General features: G+C 35.2%; 1 protein-coding gene across 1 annotated transcript in view; it reads left to right on the top strand.

Annotated features, from left to right (window-relative positions):
- Nucleotides 1-15112, top strand: part of LOC119190580 (kinesin-like protein KIF21B) — a 56783-nt gene that overhangs the window by 29065 nt on the left and 12606 nt on the right. The gene's annotated exons all lie outside the window — the stretch shown is intronic.

Raw genomic sequence — 15112 nt, 5'->3', positions numbered from 1 at the left:
TGTAAGAGCTCATGCGCGGTGGCGATTAATACCTATCAGAAGAAACACTTGCTTATTTACTGAAATAAATCAATAACTCGACGAAATAATCTAACCGTCTAGTCTAAAATGTAGATGGCAATGTAAGTCATTTTTCTTTTTCGAAATGCTTCACGAATCTCACAACAAACACACCACTTATTTATGCCACGTAATTAACATGTGCTCAGACCTGAGCTAATTGATATGTTACGGTCATCAAGCGTGCTTCGGAAAATTGTTTGCTTGAAATCTATAATAAGACACTAATTTACGAGTATCCACTTCTGCGGCGAACTGAGGGTAATCAGAGTTTCATATTATAGTATGTGGAAACGGAAATGTAATTTTATCGATTCAGCATACTGTGAATTAATAATAATCATTGTGACCTCGTGAACTCAATTAATTATCAAACGTTAGAAAAGGTGTCAAACTTATAAATATTTTAGACGTACACATAAAAAATTTAGTAGCATTTGATATGCCTTGTTCCGAAACTTGGGACATAATGAGCAGTTTGTCGCAGTGTTAATTAAGAAGACCGTTTTATAAAAAATATTATTAAAAACAACTTTTCTTATTTAATAGTGTAGAATTGGAATGAGGTATGTTTATGTCAGATAAGTGGAATGTAATCCAAGATGAAGATAGATATGGAGCGAAATTGATTGAAAGGGATAAAGTAGTGAAATAAGGTAAGAGGCAAGAGAGATAATGAATGTTAAGAATGAGTGAGTGTGGAAGAAAGGAACGATAAGAAAAAAAAAGACGTTATACGACAAAGCGACACCACGTTAAAGACAAATATTTGCATTATTAAAGGTTTTCTTGTATCTGTTACTATTACTAGACATTAGAAAAATCGCCGATAAATAAAACGGTGGAAGCTATAATATAAAAGATCATTATTGAAGAAATCTTTCTTCCTTTCTATATTAAATACTTCTCACATTAGTAATCAAACTTCAACATTCACAGAACGTTTAATATTCCGTACTCGATAACTCAAACAATGCGATGAAACCAACATATCTTCAACTGCTCATTTCTCTTTGATACTTTTGCGAGTTTCCCAAAGTAATAAAACAAGTTATTTGAATATCTCAGGCCTATGTGTAATCTGTACAAGGTCGACGCCATCTGCGTAAAGAATTTATGATTATCAAAGTTTTGGGAGCAAACTGTTTATCGAATTTCCTTAACTGAGTTAATAACTGGCTAAAATACAATCAGATCTATATATGTATTAATAGAGAGAAGACCAATTATCCTGCATCTGTGTGTGACTTTATATCGAGCACAGAGACTGTATTGCAATGTTAGTAATACCAATAACCAATAGACAAAATATCTAAAATTACATTTTTGACATCATATTTTTTACTCCGGGCCATTTCAATGAAAATATTTATATTGTGACCTTTTTCCTGTTATTATCTAATGAAATTATCAAATGGTGGACCATAAAAGGTTGTCTGAAAGACATCGCCGATTGGAACAACACCACAATTTTTTTTTCGTTATTACTTGTTTATGTTTTAGTGCTCGTAAACTTTTTCTTCATTTCCATTGTAAAACTAAATGTTCTTTTAATACTTCTTAAGTTTGATTACTGATAAGGCGTAGTTTAAATGGATGTCTTTGAAACCATTTTCAATGTTGTTGAGCACTACGAAAGGATTTTTAAAAAATCATCCCCAGGAATAATGAAATGACATCCAAAACTAATCTCTAAGTCCATTATGCAAGAATATATTCCGGATACTGGCTTAAGAATAATAGCTTATTTCCAAACATTCCTGCTTAAATAAACTCAGTGCATAATTTTTGTCATAGTGCTTAGAATTCTTTCATCGTAGTTATGTACGTAAAGTGTGATTTGAACGGAATCGCATTCAGCAACACTACCTATAAACGAAATGTCATAATGCCGGCTTTGCGCATATCAATTTATCGAGATTAGTGTTATTTTTACGAATTTCCTGGTGGGCTTCCCAGTGATCCGCGGCTCAGTCGATTAGTCACGATTCAATTGGGTGGGAACATACGCGCGTTGACTATATTTGGATTATCTGTACTTCGTATAAAAGATGAAGAGTTTGTTTGTTTGAACGCCCTAATCTTATGAACTACTGGTTCGAATTGATAAAAATATCTTAGTGTTGAATAGAGCAACTTGGAGACCATTTATCGAGGAAGAGTATATAACATCACGCTATGATCAAAAGAATGTTATCCCGGAAAACACGTTCACGGGGGCGAAACCGCGAGCAAAATTAGTTAAATAATAATTATGTATGCAACAGCCGACACGTAAAATATTTTCACCAGCCTTGTAATAAACATGTTAACAAATATAAAAAAAAAATTAACCCACTTATTAATCAGGCCAGGTACGAGCTAAATATCTATTTTGTATCTTTGGAACTAAGTTGAGTCGATTCTGATTTTTTTCCCCTAGTACGAAGTTACATTATCCATGAGTGCTACAAAACTTAGTTTAACAAGAACAAAATTTTGGTCAGTCATATATAAATATGTTTAATAAAACTATCTTTGTTTTTCAAAGCTCTTTTAAATCGATAATCATCATGAATCTACCACCTTTTCGGAACGTGCTAACGCTGTAAAAAAATGCCGACGCGAGAAACTCCATTAGCAAAGTCTGTCTATAAGCTATTACACAGATTAAATGTTAATCAATACAAACAGATTTGCTCGACATCCCGTTGTAGGTAGTTGTAAAATATCAGCAACAAGTATTCGCAGATTGTAAACTGAATAGTCTATTAATTATTCCTGAGCGTAACATGATCCTTGGTGATCAAATAGGCTTTGTTTAATTAATAAGACGTTTCGTGTTAACTGGAGGCTCTATTATGCGAACCTATTAATTTACAGACGACTTTATATTTTCAAATTCATGAAGGAATTTCATTGTAAATACGTGGTTACTTCATGTGTCTTTGCAAGTTTTATAATAAGGTGCTGTGCTAAGCCAAACTATGCAATTTAATATTTTCTAGACAACGTTTTTAAAACCTATCTAGACAATAAAGAAATGTATTACCCATCCGACGTAAAACAAACTCGCGTTACTGCGGCCCCTCATCATTTGCCCAGGGCATTAGTTCCCCTGCCCTTAAGCAAATCCGTGATGGTTTCCTGTGCGGGGAACAATTACTGAAGAAGTCTGGCTAAGGTCTAGGGTTACTGTTAGGGCTAGAGTTAAAATATCAGTAAAACGGGATACGTATATTTCATGAGTATAACGATTAAAATCTTGATGTATAAGAGCGATTTTTTAAAATAAACAGACTGTTATAATATGTATTATGTTTTTTGTCCCGTCGGATATAAAATATATCTTACATGTGGCGAATGAGGCTTTTTAGGTATCGTATATAAAAACTTTTGTCATCAAAGTACTTGGTTTTGTGACAGCGTCAGTTTGCTATTGATCAGGACGTTCTGGACGTGAATAACATGATTTTCGCGGGACTGAATCCCACAGCAGGGATGAACAAACCCATATTGTTAATGCAACAAGTTTCATAAATTTTGTTAAGCCGAGCCCACATTCAAATGGCAGGTAAAATAAAATATGACATCTATTTTTATTTATTTAATATCTTTATTGCATCTTACAATCTTTCTTTCTACAATATATTTTTATATTTGATCACAATTATTGACTGATAAAGGTCATATCAATTTCAAGTACATAGCTAGTTTATCTAAATTGTATTTATCTTATCTTGTCGACGGTAAAAAGGTTAGTGAAGGTCGTATATATGAACATCGATCAGTTCATAATTCTTGCTCATTCACCAAGCTATATAGGTGCTGTTACTTATGCCAATTTTCCTAGTAATTATATATTATTTATCAGTCGAAAATCAATTTTCTTATCGCGCATATTTTGATTTAAAATCACATTATAATTATTTTTAAACAAATATCACAAATGAAAACTATAAATTACAAAAAACGTAACTAGAAAGAAAAATTCGCAATTTCGTTTACTTTGACGACATAATTATTCTATTTATTTTAATTTTAAAACCGAACTACAGCTTACACGGAAAATTTACCACTTATTAGGAAAAAAGCGATGGGACAAATCTGGAAGTATATTCTATGAAAAAAAATTTGTTCATAAATGACAGAGTTCTGGGGTAACAAACATAAAAAAACACATCTAATTGTTAAAATAACACCGCCCTTTTTGAAGTCGCTTGAAAATAAAACCAAATAAAGACAACTCTACAAATAAAACTTAAAATTGACCGCATGCAACACACCGATATATATATATATATATTTTTATTGATAAAATCACACAAACAACGAGGCCATTGTAATTAAATTGTATCAATCACTGTTTAATTAATTCGCAATAATTGAATAGTTCTATAAATGACGCAGCGGAGCGTTTACAATGAACGATTTATTTTGCGGTTGCGATAACAATTAAAATCACAACATTCATAAACGTTTGCATCGTGAGGCGTCGTAATAACAACGATTGTGGCAAAATGATACTACGGTTCGACTGGGAAAGTATCGTTACCTCGTAGTAAACCGATGTTAGGCGATAGCTTGTTCTTTCAATGCAATGTGACGGCTGTGCACCTGATGGTGAGCGAAGTAGGGTACAAATAGTGTCAAATATGTCTGTTTGATCAGGATATACATGCAGAGCTTGGAACGCGACATAGTTGCGTGGGTCACTATGGCGGGTTTTAGGCCTTGGGTACGGTGGTCGTTACCCGGGCGAATGTCAATATCCCATCATCATCCCAAACACAACCTTGTGTTTTTCGTGATAGTTATCCTTTTTTTATGACGAAATCCATAAATATTTCGATACTAGCTTTTGCTCGCGGCTCCGCCCGCGTTATAAAGTTTTTCAGGCTAAAGTTTTCCGTTATAAAAATAGTAGTTTCCCGGGAGCCTATGTTCTTCCCAGGGTCTCAAACTGTCTCCGTACCAAATTTCATCTTAATACGTTAGGTAGTTTTGAGTTTAACACGTTAAGGCAGACAGATGCAGCGGGGACTTTTTATATTATTTAGAACTTTTAAGTGAAACAATCCCGTCATACATCATTGTTGCATAACTTTAACCGTTTATGCCGCAGGCAACGGAAGCTCTCATAACTCATAATTTTCCCCGTTTTTGCAACATGTTTCATTATTGCTCCCGCTCCTATTGGTTATAGCATGATGATATATAGCCTATAGCACTCCAGGAACAAAGGGCTATCCAACACAAAAGATTTTTCAATTCCGACCGGTAGTTCCTGAGATTGTAGCCATTACTGCTCCGCTCCTATTGGTCATAGCGTGATGATATATAGCTTATAGCGGTCCACAAATAAAGGGAGCTATCCAACACAAAACGAATTTTTCAGTTGAAACCGGTAGTTCCTGAGATTAGCCATTACTGCTCCGCTCTATTGGTCATAGCGTGATGATGTATATAACTTTGAGCACACTCCACAAAAGGACTATTCAACACAAAATATTTTTTCAGTTCGAATCGGTAGTTCCTGAGATTAGCCATTACTGCTCCGCTCCTATTGAATATAGCGTGATGATACGGCCTCAGCTCTCCACGAACAAAGGGCTATCCAACGCAAAAGAATTTTCAGTTTGGACCCGGTAGTTCCTGAGATTAGCCATTACTGCCCCGCTCTATTGGGTATAGCGTGATGATATATAGCCTATAGCACTCCACGAATAAAGGCTATCCAACGCAAAAAAAGAATTTCAGTTTGGACCGGTAGTTCCTGAGATTAGCCATTACTGCCCGCTCTATTGGGTATAGCGTGATGATATATAGCCTATAGCACTCCACGAACAAAGGCTATCAGCAAAGAATTTTCAGTTCCTGAGATTGGCGCGTTCAAACAAACAAACAAACAAACAAACTCTTCAGCTTTATATAATAGTATAGATAATGGGTGGCTGTTATCCCTCTATCAGATTCCGGTTTATCAACTATACTATAAAAATCGCGATCGAATAGTAAAAACTTGCGCCACGCACTGAGTTATTGAAAATATCACCGTCGATTATATTAATATGCAAACTATCTTTTGAGGTCCTCACTATCAGCCCGAGTCTGGAATTTGTGTCCGATATGGCGATAGGCTCCCCTATCACGTCATGGGACGGAACACACTTGGCCGAAAAGTGGGTGCCCTGGTTGCGCTTTGCATACCCTTCGGGGATAAATGCGTAATGTTTGTTTTTTTTTTATCTTTGTTGCTGGCAAGCCACGGTTGGTTAGAGCGAGCGTAAATTGCGTACGCGTTGTGAGAGTACACTCTCTATGCAAATCAGTACTGGTGCGACATTTAACGCCAGTAACAAGTTTGTAGCTAACTAATTGGCTAGGGCCGCCGTGATTCTACACCAGGATGACGAACGCAGCTCGGTATGATGCAGAGATTTGTAATTCATTGCGCTCGTAGTTTTTCATTCCGAAATTTTGAGTAAATTTAGAATATTTTAAGTTGGCAATAATTTCTTTGACTCAATGCTCTTCAACCTGTAATGCGAAAGTACTTTCCATTCTGATATTTGACAAAAGAATTATTTAATTTCTAGGATTACCCAACCTCACCCCAACCAGACTTACTACCACTGAACTAATAGTCAAGTCGCGTAATCGCTGCCAGGCCAGGGTGAAAAAAACGCTATAATGCTTAAAAGTACCACACCATACGTCCATTCATGCTATAAACGTAACTTGTGTACATTGCACACTAATAATACTGATAAGTTAATGTTTATAAAACAAACCTTTCAGCTATCTGTTAACTGTGGAGTTAATCAATGGATGACGGCATGCTTTGATAACAAGCCGACACTGTCATCGTAACTGAACCGTTTACGGAACATCCGATATTAAGTGTAAGCATGTTTAAAAATAACTGCGCTCTCTTGTTGACTCTAATAATGCTAGCAATACCACTTGAATCAAGCTCGTTGAGAAAACAAACATCTTAATCTTGTTCCGAATAAAAGTTATCCGGCAAATAACGTTAGATACCTAATATGGCCAATACTATAACTTGATTACGATTTGAGAGAATTGATGTGACTTTTGAATTTAGTCATCTTATATTTAAAGATTAGTTTAAAATATACCCCCAGGTAACCGTTTATTGTCTCAATAACACTGACGGATAGAATATACTAAGACGTGGTAATACAGGCGTTTAGTTGAGTATAAACTGTCGGTTCTTGATGAGTGTGTATTGTTTGAAACCTGGATTGGGGTGTTTACACATGTTGGGTGAGCCTCGCGGACGTACCGAAGCCGCTTTCGTATTATTCGCACGCTCCCGAGAAATCTGTATTGCGTACATTGCTGAGTCAATATTTGTAAACAAATTTAATTGTTGGAAACATTTGATTGTAGAAGCGTCATGAGTGAGAGCGATAACCGTGGTTCAGGGATATGCCTTCATAGTTAAAGTACTTCATTCTGAATGGCATTTATATAAGAACAAATAGGTAGTTGAATTCTATACTAATATATAGAGCTGAAGAGTTTGGTTGTTTGCTTGACGCACTTATCTCACGAACTGCTGAACAGATATTGTTATTTTTCACTAATAGGGTCACATTACTCCTGAACGCTGTAATGTAAGTTCCTATTAGTGTATAGACTACTTTTTTCTATCCCAGAAAACTTTATGTCGCGGGCGGTGACGCAGACAAAAGACATATTGAATGAAATTATACAAGATAATTTTAACATTGCATTACTAAGTGAAAACATATATTTATCTCTTTGAAAATAACATTTTATAACAAGTTACCCAACGTGGATTTTTGGAGCGATACACTCGTAACATATGACAAAGCTCTTTAAACGTGGATTTAAAACAACAAACGTATAAATATAAAATGTGTAAGTTCCAAGTAAATAAATATCAATAACAAATAAATTACTTTTACGCATCCTAATGCAACTACTATGTTCTATTCTAAAAGGAATTTGTCGCAATGCAAATAAAAAATTTCACTCATGAATACACTCAATTAAATGCCTTATTTCATTATTTATGGATGATTTTTGGGGCAATATTAGCGGAGTAAAGACAATTATGTGGTTTCATCTATTAACGCAATGTCAAAATGATTCTATAAGTATAAGTATAGTCAAATCAGTGTATTCAATAACCATTTCGCTCTTCCAAGATAAAAGAAAGCGATATTATGGAAGCGGACGGTTTAAAATCAAGCCAAAAACTTCCCAATAACCTGACAATACCGAGTACGTAAAGTGAAGATATGGCAAAGGTATTTCTTTAGAAAAAATAACCACGCAATTTTGACATGGTATATTTTATGATTAATCTGTTAAGATATGAGACTTATTCGTCAGATCAGACGATGGAGAAATTTGCATTGAAAATGTAATAAATGTTTCTTAGCTTCTATTGCGTATTGAACTAAACAATACAGGGCCCTTATTCTGTATGATAGTGTAAATTGTAACTAAATGTCATGTTATCTCAGAAATGTGCGTGGAATGGTCTAAACGACGCGTTGTGTTGTCACTTGTTGCACTTTAAAATAACGTGCGGGACACGATATTATTTTGACGCGTGCTCATTGTCCTCCATCGAAGCACTTACACTTAACGCCGATCGTTTTATTTTCGTCCATTACATATAATAACAAGACACCGCAATAAACTAATGGACAGCGAATCGATTTCCGCATGCGGCAGTATGAATCCTACATTTTCAAAGAAAATTATGTCGTATGCCGAGTTGGATTGAGCGGTTACTATCATTTTAGATGTGTGTGTGTGACCATTAAAACTGCAGTCCAACTGATCATAAAACTGAACACAAAAATGATGCATTAATATAACTTTCTGAATATTTAATGTACAGCACTCATTTTACTATGTGTTTCGTCCTATGATGTTCTAGTTTGGAGCCGAACCCTCGCCACATCGGGCACAAATTTCAGTTACCAATGCTGTACAAAAAAACAATATCACTTTGCCCGACCCGGGATTCGAAACCAGGACCTTAGAGCAGTGGTCATACCGGGCACGCAGATTACAACTACGTCACCAATACAATTATAACTTCACGTATATACCACAACGTTTAATAATATCCTACGCTTAATATCGACTAATATTGTTTGTATGGGATTCGTATTTCGGTTTTGTACTTTTGTTGTAACTTGTAAGTAGAGCTAATGTTATAACCCTTTTATTCAGAGGTGCCAGATACGTATCAAATAGCAAAATCCGCTTTCCGCCATTTGCGATCGAAACCATTGTTAATCTAGATAATAAATAATTCATTGTTGAAACGTTAATATAAATAAAACGAAAACCCTTTTTCATATTCATAGCGGAACCTCACCCACCCTTCTGCTACCCTTGTTCGAAACCATTGTAAACCTAGATTTGTAATAAATATGAATTTTAGAAATGAAAATATGCCTTTTTATTTCGGCGAAGATAAACAATTTCAAGGAACATTTAAATTTTTCAGTGACTGGCATACCTTACTGGCAACAGCTATCAATAACCAACAACTCAGTTTGATACAAAGTATACGTTATTCCCGATGGTCCTCTATCGCCCAAATCCGACCATACATACAGTGTATTCATAGGGCCATATCTCTAGTGTAACATTATAGCGGACCACGTGGCCTATCGTATCGCATATTTGTGCAAACGCGTCAGCCACGACAATAGGGTACCGGACTCATTTTTGTTCTTTACTATTATCAAATATTTACGTTTTATAAATTATAACACAAAAGAATTATTAAAATCCGGTAAAAATCAACAAGTTATAAGTCTTTGAATTTCGGTGGAAAGGGTAGTTAACAAGAAACAGAAAAGAGACAAAATATCCACATGTGACGTCATCGGGAATCACGACGCGTGCGAAAGAAAGAGATGAAGCGATATCCCCACATCGTGCCCACTTCTGCACGTTACAATATTTTAAATATGAATTACTCGCTCATTTTTAACCAATTTTTATGCTGTTTTCGCAGACGTGCTTCTTTTCGTATGAAAAGCCATTACATATAGAATAATGTACAAAATCAAGCATAGGCCGGTCCCCTATTGCGATTACAACTGTGAAGTTCTACGCGATAGCCAGATGTCGCGTGCTCGGTCCACTCAGGCTGTCACGTGACCTGCAGGGACACGCTGCGTGTCAGGCATCTGGTACTAGTATCAGCATAGACTTCATACTCAATGATGGTCTGTATTGGGTCGCTTAGTATAAATGTAAGGCCAAACGCCCTACGCACATATTAAAGTGGAATTTTAATTAGACTGGATAATAACGTGGTACAGGAATATTAATAGATATGTACGAGGCAATGTCGTTATCTCAATAGAGATGTAATAGTTAATAAATACTTGTATTCATACATCAGTGGCGACGCGTCCATACAGCCCCATTCCTACCGGCTTCCTTTTATGTTTATTAAGGTTTGTCTTAGTTTTTGTTTGGCCGCGATATTTTAACTAATGCATTTTTGCTTCTGGTAACCTTTTGAAAAATTGAAACCTTCGCCAGTGTCCCACATTTGGATTCGTCAAAATAAACGATTTTATGGAATGAAACGAATAAAATTTGACAGCTTGTACTTAATTATACATAGATAAAATAAGAGTTTTGGAGTATTCATTCAATTCTGGACTGTTTCCTTTTCAATATCGTGACACTGTTTAGTCTTTGGTGCCTTTTTATAGTTAGTTATATCGATGGGATCAGCATTATAAGTTTATTAGTAATATTTGTGCATTAACAATTGTATTGAAATTACTCCGTTGAATTAAAACTTGGTGTACAGGTTATAAGGGTATAACATTAAGGGCCGTATAATGCCATTCAATTTCAGTCCCAAGTGCGATATAAGCGAGAACGTTGTCAAATTAAAGCTGACATCGTAAACTCTTCGCTATTTAATAAACAGATATCAACAACATCTCTTTTGATATGTTTTTATTTTATTTTATTTTTAGAAAGCGTCGCGTGTATATCAACTCCATACATTACTATAACCGGGCATCCGGCACTTGTTAACCGATAATGCAAAGCATCCACTAGGCTCGCCGAGAATACGATCGAGTCGGATCGATTTGCCTGTGTTTATTATGAAACTAAACTCAGGTCGTGTCGAGCCAATCTCCGTGCACATAAAATAAATGCCGTTAACGTTTTTGCCCAAATCGACGACGGGCTTAAACATACTTTATTACAGAAAAAGGCGTTCTCTTACACATCATTACAAATACGAAGCATACTCACAATGATAAACGGCACCTAATGCCCCTGCACTCCTTTAGTTTGGTGTCCACCGCATCGATCTGCAAACAAAACATTGTCTTTAGAATAATATAATATAAAATATTACAATATAGAATATTATTACAATTTTATATCCAAGGACCGCCTTTGCGATGACAAAATAAGTTTTAATTAATGATAATGATTTAATCTATAAGAATTCTTCAATGAACATAGCAACTATTCTATTAACAAAACAAAATTGATTCCAAGCGAAATAGCACTCGAATATATTTTAAAAAATGTCTGTCACAAAATAAACGAACGACCAACACAATTTAATTATACTAATGTACAGTGAGACCGCCCGCCATGCTCAACCACGCAACATCAAAGACGACTTAGAGGAATTCTGGGGAAAAAATGTAATTTCCCCTAAATACATTAAAACAGGTGGGTGTAACTGTCAACCTCGATTTCTGCGCGAAATCCCAATTCCAGGTACAACTTGGCCTGTCTTGCTCGAAACTTTTTAGAAACGTCTTAGAAATAAATGTTTATGACAAGGGTTTTGATTTTATATAGAAAACTGTTCAGTTCCCTTAATAAAATTCTTTAAAATATATATATAATAATATGGTTGAAAAAATGATGGCGCCTATTTTTCTGAAAAAAATACCTGTATGAAAACATTTTCTAAAATACCTTCTTTTCAAAGAAATATTCAGGTCCATCAGTTACGCCAGATACAATACAGATTATTTAGAAGTGGGTAGATATTTATGAACATTTTATTTGTCCGTTCCCAGAACATAGTGAAATGGAATATTCTATGATATGCTTATGATAAGACAAAGTTGTTCAACGAAAAACTATTATACTATGACACACGCACTTACGCCTTTTATCCCCGAAGGTGTAGGCAGAGGTGCAACTGGTGCACTTTTCTGACTCTGGGCTGATACTGAGTAGAAAAAATAAATATGACTACCCGATCCGAGGATCGAACCCGAGACCTCAGCACGACGTACCATAATACAACAACGCCACCGAGACATATAATTAATTAAGCCATAATAATTATTCGAGATTCCATTTTGAAGTAAAATCATTTTATTCAGGCTTGATTAGTCGTTTTATGATTTCGCGTGATTACCCAGAACTATAGTTGACGTACATTTCTTATTTCAATAAACTATTTTTACATAAAAACATTCTAAAAATAACGAAGTTATAACTCGATCACTATCTTGATTACCAAAAAGACCTTTCAGGGCGTGCTAAAAATGTAACAGTGTGGTAAAAAAAGTGGAGTTAAAATGTCCCTTCATTAACATCTAGAGGTCATTTAATGAAAGATTTTTTTTTATGTTTACACAACTTTCCACTAATTACTTTTCAATCACCTCCATAGTATCCAGTGTAATTGACAGATTGGAACAATAGATTTATTAGAATAAAATGTATTCTTGATTGATATGATTATTGCCTATACACAGCCAAGCCTTTTTTCTATATCAACTAACTATCTCTATACTATATAGATAGGCAACCAATGAGTCTTCGCTTTCGGTTGCAAAAAGTTCACCGTACATAAATATTGGCGTTAGCTGCGGCCACCTCACATACCAAATTAATTGTATTTTACAACACACTAAAGATAATATTGGATACCCAAGATATTTCACCAGCCACAATGACGCCAGGTTGCCCAAATCTCGAATGACGGACCAAAGTATTTATAATCAACGGGTAGGCGTGATCGAATGTAGTTCCAGCTGGAAAAAAATATTCACCAATGTCAGAAATGTTCTATTTTAACACGGTCGCGGTACAAATATAACTTTTTTATTATTTATTATTACGAATTGTTGCCAAGTGGCGTATAGAGCCGTTTGAAACGTTTTGAGTCGATCTACCTGTTTACATCGCGAATTACAATTCCATTTGTGTAATGGAATATGAATTAGATTGATTAATGTGAGTGAAGGAGGTTGGATGTTATATATTTAGCTGTAGATTTCATGATCAAATGAGAGACAGATTGCTGGTGGTGGCGCGCTTTTGTTTTCAAGCTATCAAACTTTATATCTGCGTGCCACAATCTTAATTGTACTTTGCAACATTTAGGTTGAACCCTGTGACAGCTGTCATTGAATTCACGTCTACAAAATTGCGTATTTTTGCACGGCATAATGTTAGCGAAGAAGTTTCATACTTTACTGGTGCGCAGCAGTAATAGTAACTCTCCTTACCACCAATTATAAATTACATTTTATTAAGTTTGCAAAGAAAATATATCAATAGAATTGTAAGTTTTAAAAATACACTAGATATTACTCCTAGTTTAAATATTTTTTTATTTTATTGACAACATTTGAAATATTATTACTTAGGTACTGTTAATTATTAACCCAAACATGTTTTAATCGATAAAAAAATTAACAATAATCGATACTAATCATTTATGTTTAGCAAACACTCAACCCCAGAGACGTTACTTTGACAGCTGTCATAGGGCTCAATAGAATAAGAGGAAATTGAAGGTTTAACTTTACTAAACCAGCGGATCTAAACACCGAACAAACAAATTTCTTTACCAAAATTGTTTGAATAACTTGACCAGGTGTATTAATTTAATGTACACCGTACATTCCGTAACCGAAATGTAAACTATGTTAGTTACCCTTAATATTATCATCTCTTGTGATCTCTGTAGGCCTTCAAAGCCGCCGTGCGTTGAATATAGCTGTGCGTTCCGAAACCTACGAATCCAAAGTACAACTACTTCAAACTCCAATATATAAAAAACTTATCTAACGTCAGGTACTTAACGTCACCTATATCAATAACTTGACCAGGTGTATTAATTTAATGTACACCGTACATTCCGTAACCGAAATGTAAACTATGTTAGTTACCCTTAATATTATCATCTCTTGTGATCTCTGTAGGCCTTCAAAGCCGCCGTGCGTTGAATATATTTGTGCGTTCCGAAACCTACGAATCCAAAGTACAACTTCTTCAAACTCAATATATAAAACTTACCCAACGTCAGGTACTTAACGTGACCTATATCAATACGATCAATGACCAATATCAAATTCCGTAACGCTGTCGAGGTAAGAACGCAGCCGTCCCTCTTTGTCTTGTTATTAAATTTCCTTTACATCAATACCGAAGCTTTTACCGGCAAAAACCAATAACTGACATTTCACCAATATTCGCTAGAATGTGTTGCCTTTATCTGTATACTGTCACGATGAGATTTCACCTTTTACATTATACGTGCTTCGGTGAGGAAAATCCGATGTGCGTCGGTGTCAGTTCTTAGAAATTAGATGTTCAGATATCATTTGAGTGGTTATGTTTTATGACATGACAGATTCTATTCAACGACTTCATTGGTATGGTATGTTATTCGTTTTATTCACGTCTATAATATGGTACTAGACCCATTTATGTTCTTTGCTTTTAATCAAATATTGTCGTCATAATATACATTGTAACACATAAAAATCAACAAGTTATAAACATTTGAATTGTGGTAGAAGGGTTAACGGTCAAGAGAGAAAGAGACAATACCTATAACCTACATGTGACGTCATCAGGAATTACGACGTGCGTAGGAAAAGAGATGAAGCGATAACTCCACTACGCGCCCTCTCCTGCACATTGCGTAATATGAATAATTTATTGTCTCATTTATTAATAAATTTAATAAAGTTTTCGCAGGATTTCTTTTGCACTACTTGCCGTTACCTATAAAATAATACACAAAATC

The sequence above is a fragment of the Manduca sexta genome, chromosome 25 (genome assembly GCF_014839805.1).
Source record: "Manduca sexta isolate Smith_Timp_Sample1 chromosome 25, JHU_Msex_v1.0, whole genome shotgun sequence".
Taxonomy (NCBI): Eukaryota; Metazoa; Arthropoda; class Insecta; order Lepidoptera; family Sphingidae; genus Manduca; species Manduca sexta.
The sequence above is the reverse complement of the archived record's forward strand: the minus strand, read 5'-3'. Positions and strand labels throughout refer to the sequence as shown.